The 16,011-nt window shown below is 37.5% G+C and overlaps 1 protein-coding gene across 15 annotated transcripts in view; it reads left to right on the top strand.

Moving 5' to 3' along the window:
• LRRC28 (leucine rich repeat containing 28) overlaps nucleotides 1–16,011 on the top strand; it is a 44,956-nt gene that overhangs the window by 9,596 nt on the left and 19,349 nt on the right. The gene's annotated exons all lie outside the window — the stretch shown is intronic.

Below are 16,011 nucleotides of genomic sequence, written 5' to 3'. Positions count from 1 at the left end.
TAAATTTTAAGCATGACTTTTTAAAGTCCATGTGGCTTGTTTGCAAGAAGTATACTGCAGTTGTTCTTTGAAGTCTTGTTTGCAGAAATCTAGGTAGTCCTCTCCTTGTACTTTTCTAGGCATAATAAGCTTTGTAGAACCAGTCAAAGAATGATTATGATTAGAAAGGGAAAATAAATTGACTTTGTAAATGCTCTGGAATGAAATTAGATAAACCTGTTAAACATTATGACCTCAGGCCAGTAAAATTTCCATCAATTTTAAGATGTCCTACATTCAAGAGAAAGCAGTGTTTTGAATGTGCTTTATGTTCCTCAAAGATAATTTACCTTATGGTGCTGTACCATGAAAGAAAGACTTGTTCAAAGGAAAAGTGACACGTTTGCTTCAAAACTTCACACATAAACTTAAAAAGGTTCCAAGAAAAGACTACTTTCAAAAGGATAATTTACATTACTGAAGAGCTGATTTCGAGTCTACCACATTTGGAGGTGGTATCAGCAGCATGTAAAAGCTTCATTTAATTTGTTCTGAAGTTTACAAAATTTTGTACCGGGCATCATCAAAAAGTGATTTTTGGTTTGAGTGTATGAAAATTTTGCGTGTTTAAAAAGAATACTGTTGCTAATTTTATACTGGAGAACCCATTGACGTCTTTTCATTGTTTCTGTGATAGAGTACCACCAGTGTATGCACATGTCATTACTGCTATCATTCCTAATCCTGTCTGTTCAGATGGTGTCAGTGTCATCATGGCTGGATGTCACACAGCAGGAGCGTTACCAGTCCAAACAAGATTTATCTTTCACTTACACTGGAGAATGTGCCCAGCTAATCTACTGCATTGAGTGTTTCTAAATGTAACGTTTCCTGAAGAGTGCTTTCAAGCACATTTTCTTAGGTTCACATTGTCAAACAGTGAAGATTTTGAAGATCACCTCTACTTAAATTTGAAAATACCATTAATATTGAACAATTGACAAAATAGAGCAAAGTAAAACAAGCAAAGTTAATAAAACAAAGCTCGGGTGAGGTATGATTTCACTGCAGTATGTTATTATACTGGGTTGTTGTTAACTGCTTTCTTCAGAGCAGATACTGCATTGCAATGCGTTAGGGAAAGACAAACCTTGATTTTTCTTACGTTGTAAAATAAGTTACCATTTAAGATAGAGTTTGGCTTCTACAAATGCAGCTTGTGCTGAGTGTAGAAAGCTGCTTTAAAGAAATAGTTCTCAGGTAAAAGTGATGGTCACTTGCAGAAGCAACTTCTCAAAACTGGTGATGATCATTTCACCTCAGACTTTGTCCTACGTAGATACAACACAAATGGCGGTGAACTGTTTATCCCAGCAGGGATCCAGTTAATAAAGGTTGATTGCTATTCATCTTGTGTAACCAACCTGCAGCGTAATGGTGTCATCACATAAAAAGCTGACTTCAGAATTGTTGGCCTGTCGTTCCTCTTCTCTTTCCCTTCCCAGTGTCTGGTGCTCTAAGAACTCTCAACTTTTGTTGAAACTACATGGGTATTTGTAGCAACTTATTGAGGGTACTAATAAATCTTTATTATGACTGTGCAAACATTTGGATAGCAAATAGTTTCTCATAATCATGTAGTTAATGATGCTTTTCTATTGGACTTCATATTTTTAAGAATGACTCTGTTTTATGTTCTTTAATTGTGACTAAGAATTGAAGGAGAAAAAAAAAAAGAATAGCATGTGGTGTTTAATTATCTGTTTTTGATGGGATTGTTCCAGCTTTGCTATTAACGCTCATTAGTATTTTAGTGTTGCCTTACAGAAATTCAGCATAGCTTTTATCTTTAAACATTTGAATCAGCATGTGAAATGAAGCCTTCATGAAGATGTTTGTTTTCAGTAGATTGTAGATGTTTTTTCAGACTCTAATAAAGATTGAGCACGTGCTGCTGTTTACCCTTAGTGTAAATGGGCAGTAAGGTTTCAGTGTTTACATATTTGTTCACATAAAGTTTGTGAGGACTGAGTAACTGGAAGGCCTGTCTTCTGGTTCAGGTTTAGTCATGTCTGCCTAAGTAGGTTTGAGAAGTTGTCTTGAGAAGATGTGAGGGAGAATGATGAAAAAATATGCTGGCTGTATGAAAGGTGTACATTGCTAAGGAAATCAGACCATGTTGGACTGGTGAGGGGAAAGGGGGCAGTAGTAGTAGCATGGATATTATGTTTCTTGGAGATTAGAAAATGCTTTGTGTACTGTAGTGTTCTTGTAGTGTAAATAACAATCCTACCTTTGTGCTTAGCAAACACTGTGAAGTCGGTATCACCCGTTGATAACTTTTTGCACTTTGGCCTCTGAGCACATTGTTTTGGTGGTTGGATGCAGTTAAACAGTGTGACTTCCCTCATGCATCTTGACAGCTCTGGAAGGTGACTAAGTTGAATTTGGTGAGAAGCAAATGGAAAAATTGTCCAGAATGAGCACACTGAAATGGAACATGAAATAGCAAGAAGAAAATGCTTCGTGAAATGCTGTTGAAGTCGTGTTTTGTATGTTCTTTGGTAAGGTTAATAAATGGACCTGCTTTTGTCTAATGCAGAGTTAGAGTATCTCATCTGTGGCAACTGAAAAAAAATTAACTGAAAGACCTCCTCTGAGACAAGAGCTGCTTAAAAGAGCTGCAACTAAGTCTAAAGAAATGAACATGGTGAGAATGTTAGTACTTACAAGAGTTCTCATGAGTGCCCTTTTCTACAGCATATCTGTCTACAGCATGAAGTCTGTCTACTACAAATGAAGTCTACAGCATTCATTTTGTTTTGCAAATGGCAGACCTGGGGTCTTTTGTCCTCAGCAGCATATCGGTTCTTCTAGTTGACACTGGAAAATGTAATTCTTGAACATCCCACTTTCTGCTGTTCAGCTGTGCCACTTAAATCCTTCAATTTTGTGAGGACCATTTAGAAATACTACTGGGAATATGTTTTGAAATGTCTTAGTTGTAGTGTAAGTGAAAGATGGATTGTATCGTTATAGTAACTCTATTTTAAGAAATTTCTCTTTACTCAGGGAGTTGGTGTATTATTTTAATGTAGGATTTTAGGTAGGTCTATTTGAGTGTGTTGTCTTTAGTAAATTTTCTGTCTCTTACTTAGAAATAGCTGCTTAGACTTGATTTTCCTTTAGCCTCAAAGTTTTGATGTGATGATTTTTCAACTTCTTGGTCTTGTAGTTACTGAATGCATGTTTGGACAGCAAATGACTGAAAAGAAGGTGGGTTATACTCAGGTGGACTAATGTTTTGTGTTTGACAAGGATTAGACTTGTACTGCGCACAGCTTGACAAATACTTCCCCTTAGAAATGGCAAGTTGTAGCATCTTGTTCAAAGATTTAATTAAAAATGAGGTTATGTTTACTCAGCACATGTTGGAGTTAATTATAGATATACTAAAATGAAAAGCTTCATGTTTTGCCAAGTCAAGAGCAAAAGCTTAAGTAATTATACAAAGAATAGGGTATGGTTTATGATCCCAGCACATCTTTAGGCAAAATTCCCTTGAAGATGGAAAAGTGTGTGTGGATATATAGCAGCAGTTGTCTTTATAGGGGCTACACAAAAGTTTCCCTTTGTGTTTGTTGTCAGAAACAGTTCTTAAATGCTCTGAGTTGAGTGCATTGATCAGGTAAAATAAATAACATACAGTTGAATAATAGCAAATTGTATGTGATCTATGTGATGTTGTTTCTTTGGTCTGCGAAGCAAAAGTGCAGGTGAGTGGGATGTGTGAGCAGTGATGGCAGCAGGGAGGTACAGATCTCTGCAGCGCTTAAATTCAGGTTTACCAGATACTGCCCTTTCTTTCTCATGTAGCAAAAGGTGGGGCTTCCATTTCTAATTAACGTTTCTGTGTGAACCCAGAGGACAATTTATTCATATGCCTTTAGAGTTTCAGAAGTGCAAATTGCAACGGTATTTAGGAGAGCTTAATGACATGCATACTTTTCATTTCACTTCTGTTCAAATCCTTCTTTTTAAGGCAAATTGTTTTAGAAATAGTCAGTTTAGGCTCCATTATAATACATTTGTAGACTTAAAAAAAAAAAAAAAAGACTTCAAAGCATTTGAGAGAGATTCTGTGAAGCTGATAAGGGGGGGTTATCATCTTTTAGGACAGAAAAGTGTTTTAACAGAAGTGATTTGCTCCAGGCCACAGCAGGAGTCAGTGTTAACCAGAAATAGAACCTGGGTGTTCCCATTCCATTTGTTGAGACCACACCTTTATGAGGTTAGTCCTGTTTAATTTTGGGGAGGACTGAGTTTTCCTACCTGTTATTAGGAAATGAATAATTATCTCCCCATAATTAATCCTCAGAATTAATAAGAAATTAATAGCGGTAAGATCAGTGAGGCTTTTGTAACTGAAACACCTCGTGTTTCTGGAAGGCTGGAAGACTTCATGAAGCAGAATTTAAAAAATATAAACTTCTACAATATCATTTTTGTCTTGCATAGGTAACTTCAGTTTTAATGATGAGGAGGGTTAAATCAAACGGCAATTAATTACTGCTCTGCCTATTTATAAAATAAACCAAGGAATGTTAATTGATAAATGCAAAGCAAAACAGACTTAGCAATATACTTTGCTAATTGGGGGCGAGGGAAGCTTTGAGATGTGAAAACTGTATTCATTTTTCTCCCCTTTTTAAAAAAAGTCACTCTAAAATACAATATATGTATTTACTATTCATACCAATATTTCACTGGTAAAGACTTCCTGAATACTCAACATAGCAATTCTGAGTAGAGCTCAATATAAGGTATTTCAGTAAATCTTAATTAAGAAGTAATGTTTACATGCCTTTCCCTACTTCTGTTTTCACAGTAGATTTCCACTGATCAGGGCTGCTGTGTGCCAGCAAGTCTATTCTTTTTCTGGTTCTTGGCATTAAAATACGCAGTCTAACTTCATTTTTAAATGTGTTTTTCATATTTTTATTTGGAAACCTCAAGATGGGGGCTGGGGCTGAAGGTGGAGGAAAAAATAATTTGTATTTTGTAGGTCTTTTCCTGCTATCTATCCCTGCTGCTTTTATTACAGTCTGATTAAGCAAGGTTGTGTTGATACTTACTCAAGGTTTTTTTGTGATTGTGTCTTTAAAAGCGGAGGCACAAACTGATGCAGACTCTGTTCTTTTTTCAGAGCTGGCGTAACCTTAGTCCACTCTGCTTTCCTAATTTAGTAACATGTGTGCACGATGGGACAGGTTTGGTACGCCAGGCACCAATCCAGGAGTGTGGTGTTTTTAAGTAAATGGACTTGTGGGGATTTGAGGAAAACATAGATTAGGTTACACGGGCTTTGCACTCAGAAAGTCTGTGACTATTTAAAGGAGCACAAACTTTTAAATACAAATCCCTCAATTTTTGTCATAAGAAAATTGTTTATACTGAAGTACATAGATGTCTTTTAAATTTAAAATGAAACAAAAGCCTGTTTTAATTGCAGATGCAGTTTTATGCAGTAAACTGAGTCCTACTATAAATTATTAAAAAGAGCATATATTTACCAGTTGGTTTACTAACTGAAATTAATATTAGTTCTCCTGCTGAACAACAAAATGATTGTTCTTTACCCAAATCAATGTGACACTTAAAACTTGCCTTTTACTGGATTTTTTTTTAACATCACAGTTAGCAAGGCTTTAGTAATGATGCTGTATTAGTGGAAGCGCAGTGAAAATATCTGATGGTAACTTTAAGACATTCTTTGGCTTTCTAGCAGGAGAACATTTTATAATGTTTTGATTTTTGTGTAAGCTACTATACAGCTCTGTCCCGACAGTCTGTAAGAGTGACATTTTTTTCTGTAAGAAAAAATTCCCCTAGAAAATGATAGGAAAGGATTATCTCGGGAGAACTGAACAAAATGGCCTTGTGGATGGTTACTGCTATTGGACTTCATGACTTAAACAGAGGTGACCAAAGCACAGGGTGGTGTATTGTACAAGTGCTGTTCCTTAACAGATTAGCTTTCATGCATGTCCAAACACAGTGGTGCCTATTTAATTTAAGGATGTTGGTGGTGTGAGATTTTATAACAGAGTCTGCATTGCTCAAATATTTGGTTTGGTTTAAATTCTCAGGAGGGCTGCGAGTACCTCTGAGTGCTTTGAATTTATGTGGAGGGAAGTGAAGACAGAAGAAAAAAAAAAGTTCTATTAAATTCCTGGAAATTTTTACCAACTGAAGTTTTTCTATATACCCTAACCTGGATAACGTGTCAGAATGAGTCATCTGTGTATACCAACCTGTTCACTATTCTCTGTTTGTCTGCTTGCTCCTTCTTAACAGTTCCTTTATTTCCATAGTTCTATGCCACTTCCCCTCACTGAGAGTCTTTTGAAAGCCTTTTAGTTAGTATCATACAACAATTTTTAGTACACCGTGGAAGGTTTATAACATCAGTCGATGCTGGTAGCAAAAGCAATAGTAAAAACATACAGTCAGAAAAGTTCTAGGACTGTTTTCAGTTTCATGTATTCCAGTGTAGCTTTTTTTGTTCCACCTCTTCTTCCAGATAGGCTTCTATTGGGCGTACTGGAACTGAAGTATTTCCTGCAACTGCAGCAGAGATGACTTTAAGAGCCAGAGAATTAAAAACAAAAAAACAAACCCAAAATGAAAAAATGTTTCAACAGCGGCCTGTGGTATTCCTCATCATGGTGTTGCACACTAGGTTGTCAAAAATGCATGTGTTCGGTGTGTCCATTAATCAGGAAGCTAGTAGAAAACAGCTGGAAGCAGCCATAAATTTAACATTTAAATTGGGTATTCAAATATTAGCCTATTAGGCTTACTAATAGTAAATTTAACTTAAAATTTGCTATTGTAATTTAACTCAAAGACTGGAAAAAGAGTTTGGAAACTAAGGTATTTTAATTAGCGTGTTGGTTTTAGTTATTTTTTTGAAAGAGTAATATTACTCAGTGCATCTGATTTCCAAATGCCTTCAGTTTTATGAAATGTGGTTCGTAAAACAACTGTGGTCATTATGTATCTGGAGAAGTGATCAGGGACAAACAAATTGCTGTCATGGCTTCGTGTCAGTAGTTTGGAGTCTCAAGTCCTTGTAAGGTAAAAGCATAGAGACCAGGAACCTAGCAAGTGTTTGGGCTTTCTAACACTAGTTCCACAATATTTAGTAGTTGCTCAAAGTGTGCAACTTGTTACTGATTTCAGCTTCTTTTTATTGCATGTTTTAGCAAGGTGATGAGTTGGGTTCCAACACACTTTTTTTCTTAGGTCCTGACATTATTTTTGATGATCCTTTAAGTTGGAAACTTTACTTGGTTGATTGTATTTAAGTTATGAATGATGTTCTTATGTAGTTACTCAGTTAATAGAGAGATCCAGGAATGTCTGAGTGTAGGGTTCAGTACCTCAGCATTTCAGACATTCAGCATTCAATTCATTTAAATTCTTTGTATGATCTGGGCAGAGAGTGATTTGACCTGTAAAGGTTCCCATCTTTGGCTGGATAGTTCTTACTGGTCACAGAGCCTTAGTGAAAGTTATGGTCTCATCATGTATCTGGAAAGAGACATCTCTCAAAGTGACACCACTTGCATTTTAATTTTATTATATCCATGGTAGAACAAATGTGTTTTTAGAAGGCAAGAATATCTCAGTGGAAGGCTGCCTGCGACCTGATGTTGCCCAGTCTGTCTTCAACTTTGATTTCCAGTGAGCATCAATACCCTGTGTGTCTATGTAGGTGTGTGTACACAAGGTGTGTGTATGTATACATGATTTTAGTGTTTCGAAATGAACTGGTTCAGTCTAAGAATGGTCCATCTGTTGCCACTTGCTCTTTACTATTCTGTGAGATCATTGTGAAAGATACCATGTGTCAGACTTGCAGAATCTGGCCCTGCCAGTTCCGTGCCTCCTACCTCCAAACTGTGCCTTCCCTTCACTGAAAAGAAGTTTGTAGGAAACCTGAGGAGGTGTAGGTGAAATCAGGACGGGGGAGAGAAAAGCCATTCTAATTATTATCAGTGATACTCTTGAGCCTGTTGGGTTTCTAGCTTTGTAGTGCTACACTTGTGAAAATCAAAATCTTTGCAGGAACACGTATGTTTTCTAAGCCCTGGGCCATGGGCTTTCCCCCTGGTAGCTGTCCCCCTTAAGGGCTTTTTAGGTAGGAGATGAGGGAATTGTGCCAAGGTGAATGAGTTTGAATGCTGCATCTAATGTTGGTGTACTTGGACGATATGTGCATTCCGGAGCGGTTGTGAGCAGATTGTGCTGGATTCTATTGTTACGAGATTTGATTCTGCCTCTTGAATCCTGGCTCGTGCTTCTGTTGAGCAGCCGTTGATTTCTCAAGTCACTGTAAGCTTTGTTTTGCCAGGGGTTTTCCTCCTGAATGGAGGTGTGGGCAGGGGATTTGAAGATGCTGAGAATGCTTTAAGTAGTTGTTGCAAGCCTTGATTTTAGGCTTTTAGAGATATCATAGATCTTATAGCTGTAGAAGTGCTGTAGCTATGTTACACAACTTTAAGCCTTTTTATTAAAAAAAAGCTGAAGTGGAAACCATTTAAGAATTTCATTAAGCAAAATCACATTTTTTTTCTAGCAAACTCAGATTTCTTAGTAAATTGTTAAAATACAGATTAAAAAGTGCCACTCTGTCATATGTGTATGAAACCTCCAAACCTTGCTTAAAGTCTACATATCATATGTAAAATACCAAATGACAAGGGATTTAAAATATGGATTTTTAATACAGAGGCGATGTGTCTTTCGGTGATACTGAAATTGGTAATGGGACAAATGAGGAAATGTTCTTCCCACATGTAAATAGTTCATACTGTGATGTACTGAATTAATTATCTTCACAGAAGAAATGACAACCCTGAATTTTCAAGAGTAAATAAGATCTCCACTTCTACCATCACCGAGTTGCTGCTTCAGAATGGAGGGTTTCTGAAAGTCTCTTGTCCTTTGAGTAGCTCCCAATGACATGCTGAGCCAGAGGCTACAAGACAAAATTGGGAAGTTCATACAGCAATATATAACTTTAAAGAACATTAAGTTGTCATTGCTGCTTTGATCAGTGATAGAGTATACTTTGATAAAACTCAGATCTAAGAGCTTCAGGCTGTACCATCAAAACAATGCATTCTGTTCCTTTTCGTCTTGAAGATGTGTTTCTACAGTCATTTTAAGAAGTAGAATGTGTCTGTGGGAGCTGATTAGACCTGGCACACAGACCTAAATAATGAAGGTCAAATAGAATTATTTGTTGTGGGTTTTGTGTGTGTTTTGATTGTTCGAAAGCTGAGATTCAAAGTTTATGGACAGAACTCATAATGAAAGTTGCACACAGCAGGAAAAAATAACTTTGAAAATAGTCAAGGTTGTTTTTGAATTCAGTCAGTATTTGATTTGCAGTGGTTGTGTTGTATGAAGTTACTAACTATATAGAAGTGGAGGTTCTGCAGTCAATTCAATTCCATTTTTTCAGTTCAATTCCAGTGGAGTTGAACCAAAGATGCAGGAAAGCAGGTTACCAGGAGTCAAACTTGCAGTTATGTCAGCCAGTGTTGTGGTGTTCCATTGGCTGTTTGAAGGTATTGTTTATATAGATATTTGAAAGCCCATTAGAAATGATCATAACTAATAGTTCCTTTAACTTCATGTATTACCAGTGTGGACCCTAAAGCTTTACAGATCCCTGACAGCTCTGGCAAATTTTCTCCTATACTAAAATTCTTGGCAGCAGCTCCAAGAGTCTTCATAGCTGAGGTGACACGGTACTTTGTTGCTTAGCTGGCTGCTTTCCTGTGCAACTGTCTTCAGTGCTGCTGAAAATGAATGTAGACATCATTTGATTTATTATGATGGGATGCTTTGAACTCTGTAAAGATAATGTGGTGTTTGAGTTTTCATGCTTTAAAAAAAAAATTAAAACAGAAATTCAAGTTCTTTCTTACCTATGAAAAGAATGACCTTATAATAAAACATGTAAGTTAGTGTAACATTTTCAAGTTGTCACTTCCTTCTCTTTGGAACTTCTTCTTTCAACCTGCTGAATATCCTGTAAGAGCGCAGCAAATGTTCTTCAGTGGAATTTGATACAAGGGCTTTTCTATGTTAGGCCTGGCAACAGTCACGTTCAGAGCAACATACCTTGGGGCTATCATGAGTGGGATTCTCCTTCTTGTGCAATGCACATGTTGGTTTCTCCTTATGAGAGGAAGAGTTTGGGATTTGTAGTAGCTCCGTTACTTTGGAGTGTCTGTTGTTTCAAAAATAGCTTATTAGAGACAGTCAACATATTCAAAGAAATCGATCTGAAGTTGAGTGGTCATATAGTGCCCAATACTTACTTTGTAAGCACAGGAATTTCAGAGGAAGTGAGTTCATAACTCATCTGTCAGCACTGAATTCTTCTGCTGATGATTCTGATAGTAAAGATCTGACTTCATCGATTGCCTGCTTAAAGACATATGTGATGTATGTGAAGTTCATATCTGAAACTTCTTAACAGATGCTCTTAAAAATACTTCTGAAAGACTTCCTTTTAGATATGTTACCCAAAGGCAAAACTGAATGTAGAGGGGATTTTAAGGTGCTCAGGGCCTGTCTCATAAACATTTCCAATGGCTGTTCACATGGCTGAAAACAGATGTGTATGGACAAGGCTGGGATTAAAACTCACAAGATTTTGAGAGCTGGGTATGTGCTGAGAAGGATGTGTTTTATACATGAATGGTGTATTTCTGTAATAAGAAAACTAATACGGACAATATGTTCAATCGCATTAGTGAGTTTTCCAGAAAACCTCAGCTTTGAACAGATACTAAACTTTTTCTGTGAGATTTTTCCATCACTTTGCAAATGTGTGGGAAAAGGGCATGTAACACTGCTTTGCAGATTCCAGGTTTGCATTAGAAATGGCAGGGTACTGTGCTGCCAAAGAGCTGTGTTCTGCTGTGCTGACTTTAGTACAGGAGGGTCTTAAGCAAAGATCAAGTAAACCAAGCAAGCAAAACAGCTTTTCTGTATGGTTATGCCAGTGCTTACCGTCTTTACCAACATGATTTGTAAATAAATTAATGGGGGAAAAACTGCACTTAATTGTATAATTTACCACCATAAGATGATAGGTAGAAGTTAAACAGCGTGTGACTGCTGTGACAGACATCTGCTGTGTCAGACATATGGCTGCAGATTTGCTTATGGAATGCAAGAGCTGTTAGTTCGCAGATCCAATTGAGCTATTTAGTTCAGAGGTAATTTTCAGTAAACCGAACTTATAAAATAATTTGCTGCTGATATTTTGTGTAAAACCTCCTGCTTAAGTGGAAAAATTGATTTGTTGCTGTTGTAAAGAATCGATGTTGGTGACCAAAGAAAAAGCTCGACTCTACATTTTGTAACTTTACAGGGTTGGATGCTGAAAGCTAACATTTTTTTTCCCCTTAAATTCTTATGTCTTTACAAAGTAAACCTGTCTATGAATGTACTTCTGTCTCTTTGGTCCTCCCCTCCCCCCTTCACTGTTTGTGTTTTTTGTTTGTTTTATTTAACTTGCCCTAAGCTTTCCATAAGTTGCATACGATGATTAGCTGTATCAACGGGTAGTTGACTTTATGTGTGCATTAAGCAAATGTAATTCACTAGTAGGGCATGAGTGCTCAGGGAGGCTTGGTGAACAAAATCATTCAGTCTTTGAAAGTGAACTAAAAAGAAATTATTGCTGCACAATAGAAGAATTTTAGAGTGTATGGAAATCCATTTTGATCTTGCTGGCCACATGCAATGTTATTTTACATTTACCATTGTGAGAAATTCAGATCAAAACTACTTAATACTGATATCTTTGTTTTTACTCAGCTGGTCTATTAAATAAATGAAGGCAAAATAAAATGCATCATTTACTGACAGTAAATGTAAATGGTAAAAGCCTATAAGGAGAGTGTGTGGAACCAGAGGTATTACATGAGATTAAATTTCCTGTGGTTCATGTCACACATGCAGAGTTTGATACCTGTGTTTCAGTTACCTTAATTTTATTGCTGTGGTGTTCAAAGTAAAGGGCCGTCTTTAATTTAGCATTGGGCGAATCTGCATTCAATTGTCATTCATTATTGAAAGCTTTGATGCAAAACAACAGCAAGTATACTCAAGTTGGTAATTATGTAATGTTTGAGAGCTTTATGGACTAGGACTACTTATTTGTTTATCTGAGAGAAGGAAATTCAGCATGGCCAAGTGTGGGGTTATTTGGAGTCTAACTGTAATAAGCCTTGTCCATTTTGTGCTGGTCTGAAATACTAAACAGTGGTATTGTCTATGGATTGAGATAAGGCTTTCAGCTTGGGACGAGGCTGTAGTTGTTCTGTTTGAAGTCTGGTGTTGTCTTCTTTGGTAACAGGCTTGGTTAGAAATTGTTAGTTGTTTCTCAGTACCATTTTTCAATAGCTGCCTCATCATTAGAGCAGCCTACTGAGTGACCCTGCAGATGTGGGCACAAACCAGCTGAAGAAGGAAGGAGGAGCTAGAGAACCTCCTGTTACTGCTACCAGGGCAGTAGGGCATCACGAGGGCATCATGATCAGTAGCTGCCATAAGCGGGCATAATTTGGCTTTATACAGTGCAGAAGTCTTCCACTGAAAGATGAAAATCTAAGCCAAGCCTATAGCTTTTGTTATGTATTTAGATATTTCCTGGAGAAGTGTGGTGAAAAATCACAACCCTAAGAAAATAATGAAAGATATACCCTTTTCCAGGTGGTTGAGAACAGCTGATAGCAACAGTCAAAGCAGGTAGGTCTTTGCTTGGATTAAATACACTCTGAAGTAGTAATGGTTTAGGAGCATGTAAGTACTGAGCTACTTTGTCAGAGAGACCAGTCTATTGTCTTGAATTTTTTCCTCTGGAGAAGAAAGGAAGAAGCTGTCCTGGAACTTAGAGCCAGGACTGGTCCTGTCTGTGTGGCTTCCTGAGCTATCCTTAATGCCTTGCTTAGGAAGCTCGTTATTTTACCTTGTTTGTTTACTTTGTTTGTAAATGATGATTGGCTTGTTGTGCATATTCTAAGCCATCTCTTGTTAGTCAGCATCTCAGTTCAAAGCATTGGCTTTTTATTTTGTTCACAAAGGTTTTCCAAGAGGTGGTTGTTTTTTTTTGCATTTCACATATTGACAGGAGTGCACAGTGAGTTACGGGTGATGTGCAGTAGTAAAGATAGCAAGACAGCAATAAAACAAGAGAAACATAAAAGATCTCATGCTTTATTCATATCGTATTTGTTTATAATCATACCACCCAGGAATACTCAAAAAAAAGTAAACAGCTGTTGCTCAGGGGAAAGACAGCAGCAAAAATGCATCACTTCCTTAATGAGACATTGCTTTGTAAGGAACTAGCAGGGTTTTCCATGTACAATACGTGCTGAAGCCCCATTCTATCTCTTCATGGTTTATACCTGCTCCTCTATCTGAAATTTGGGACGTCATTTAATGAATCTGTAGCAAACTGTTATCATAGTAATTCTGCATCTGTTACGTGTTTGTTTAACAACAGGACCTCACTTTGGAGTAGTGAAGTACTCGGCACTGGAATAAAACAAGTTGTTTTCTGAGAAAAGAAAGCTGGCTGATGATCTCATGGCCCACAGTTACTTTTGTCCATAAACAGCTGCTTCCCCCGCACCCTCACTCTTTATTTTGGATGAATCCTTACTCATTGCTTTAACCTGTTTCCTTACTTATTCCTCTTGCCATCCTTTTTGGCCGTTCTCACATATGTTAATTTCTGGTGTATTTACGATCAGGTTTGTTCTAACTATGCTCATTTAGACTGTCAAATTATGGAACAAAGTGGAATTCCACATGTGTTTGTGCAAACGTAAGCACAAGCGCTTATGCAAATTGAAGAATAACAGTTTAAAAAAGTAGTATCTTATATAAGGGATTTGGCAGGGCATCTGTCTTAAATAATGTGAGGAAATGCATAGCCTTATAGCTCTGGTAGCTGCTTCTTGTTGGCATCACGTGGATTCCTGACAGTCCATCTCCTCCCCTATCACTTATTGCTGGGGAAGATGTCTTTGCTGGAGAATCGACCTGCCTGTGTGGGTAACCGCCAGCAGAGGTTTGCAGGGACTTGCGTGGGCTTAGGTGTGGTGCCCTGTGTATTGAGGTAAACACGGAGCACAACCTAATAACTGCTGTAGGTTTGTGCTCTTAGCCTGCTGCTTCAGTGCTGATGTTGAGGAGAGAGAGGACACCTGAAACTGGCAACTCTGTGTGTTCTCAGTTTAAATTTAATTGTGGTAAGAGGTGGGAAACCACTGACCTTTTGGAGAGTTTGCCTTAATGAGACCCTCACACCTGATGTCTGTTTTCAGTCACTTTGCTAAACTGAAGTTGCTGTTTTGCAAGATTAGACTATGGAACACCACTCTTCCCACCTTTGTGAACAATGGTACAAAGTAAATAAGGTTTGATACTAAATTGGCGCATGGTATTTAGCAGTGACAATTTGGATGAAAGATTATATGTGGTATGTGCAGTAGAAGCATATATTTTGCACACATTGAGTTATGTCTGCTGATGAAATGATTTTGAACAGTGTCAAGATAGTTAATGTTTGAGGTAGGGGAGCACAATTGGGAATGTCTTTGAGGCGTTACTTACATGGGTAGGGTCATTCAGAAGAACAGTTGTGCCATGAAGAAGACTTTGTTCTTTCCAGTCAGGAAATCTCTATGAAGTAGAATCAAGGTTTACTTAAAAATGACAGATTCAGTTTCAATCAGTTGGGATGGGATATAGTTTTTATGGGTTTCAACGTATTCAGGGCCTTGTTTAAAAGCAGGTTATTGATGAAATCGTTTCTACAGTATCCCAACACATCTTCCAGGTCCACTGTCTGTTTTTTCTTTTAAATTATTGAGCAAATATTAGTCTGCACAAGAAAAATAGAGGAATAAGTCACCTTCAGGTTTGTTAGTCATGAGGAACAGAGCATTTTTCAAACGCTCACTAACAATACAGTTAAACTCTGCATAGAGCCGTGTCAAAATGTAATTCTTTTCACCTCCCCCTTTCTTTGGCCTTAAATCTAATTATTCCAGTTTTGAGTTATGATCAAACTTCCTTGTTTGATGATGGCACAGGTCTGTCATAAGTGCCAATTAGTGCAAGAGGATTTATTTTTTATCTTTTTTTTTATAGGCCATGAAATGTGAGCTGCTTAGTAAGACAGTAAATGTAATGTAATACATAATAGGCTATTTAATTTACTTTAACCATTTTAAAAACTATTTAAGTTCTCCTGAGACATCCTAGAGTGGATCTAAAAGATCTTTTCCCTCAAGCACTTGGTTACTTAAACTTGTGTTTCCTGTCCAGTAGAGTTCTTAAACTGATAATAGAAACATTTAAATTTTACAGGCATGCACAGATATTTATATATTTTTCTCAAATGGAACAGGTAATAAGCTTTGTGAGTATGAGAAACTTCAAGTGTCTTTCACTCATATCATCGTGATAGGGAAATGCGTCTTGTATTGAGGTTCATGGAAATTGATTATCATTTCATACATCAAGTGTGGTAGCCGTGAGCACTTTGTTCCCTTCCTGAGGCAATCCACTGCTTTCTGTTTGGACCTCGGGATATAAAGGGACCAATAGGTGCATGAAGTCCAGTGCTTCACATGACAGCCAGTCCCCACAGTGCTGGATTCTGCGAAGACTAGTAAGAATCTGTCCCCTTGGGTACCACAGGCTGGAAAGAAATTAACTGAATGGTAGATAGCAAAGACTATGACTGTAGTTGTGGAACAGCAGCGTGCTGCTGTGTTTGCAGAGTGGGTGTCAGACAACATTGTTCCATATGGAGAAGTTTGTGTGATAAAAGCAGGAACATCACTGCAAACAATATGAAGGTGTGTTAATGTACGTCTTTGTTCCTGATGATCCAGCTACACTAAGAAATTGCATTACTTA

Source organism: Coturnix japonica, chromosome 14, assembly GCF_054131305.1.
Source record: "Coturnix japonica strain WE chromosome 14, WE-NBRP24, whole genome shotgun sequence".
Lineage (NCBI taxonomy): Eukaryota > Metazoa > Chordata > Aves > Galliformes > Phasianidae > Coturnix > Coturnix japonica.
The sequence above is the reverse complement of the archived record's forward strand: the minus strand, read 5'-3'. Positions and strand labels throughout refer to the sequence as shown.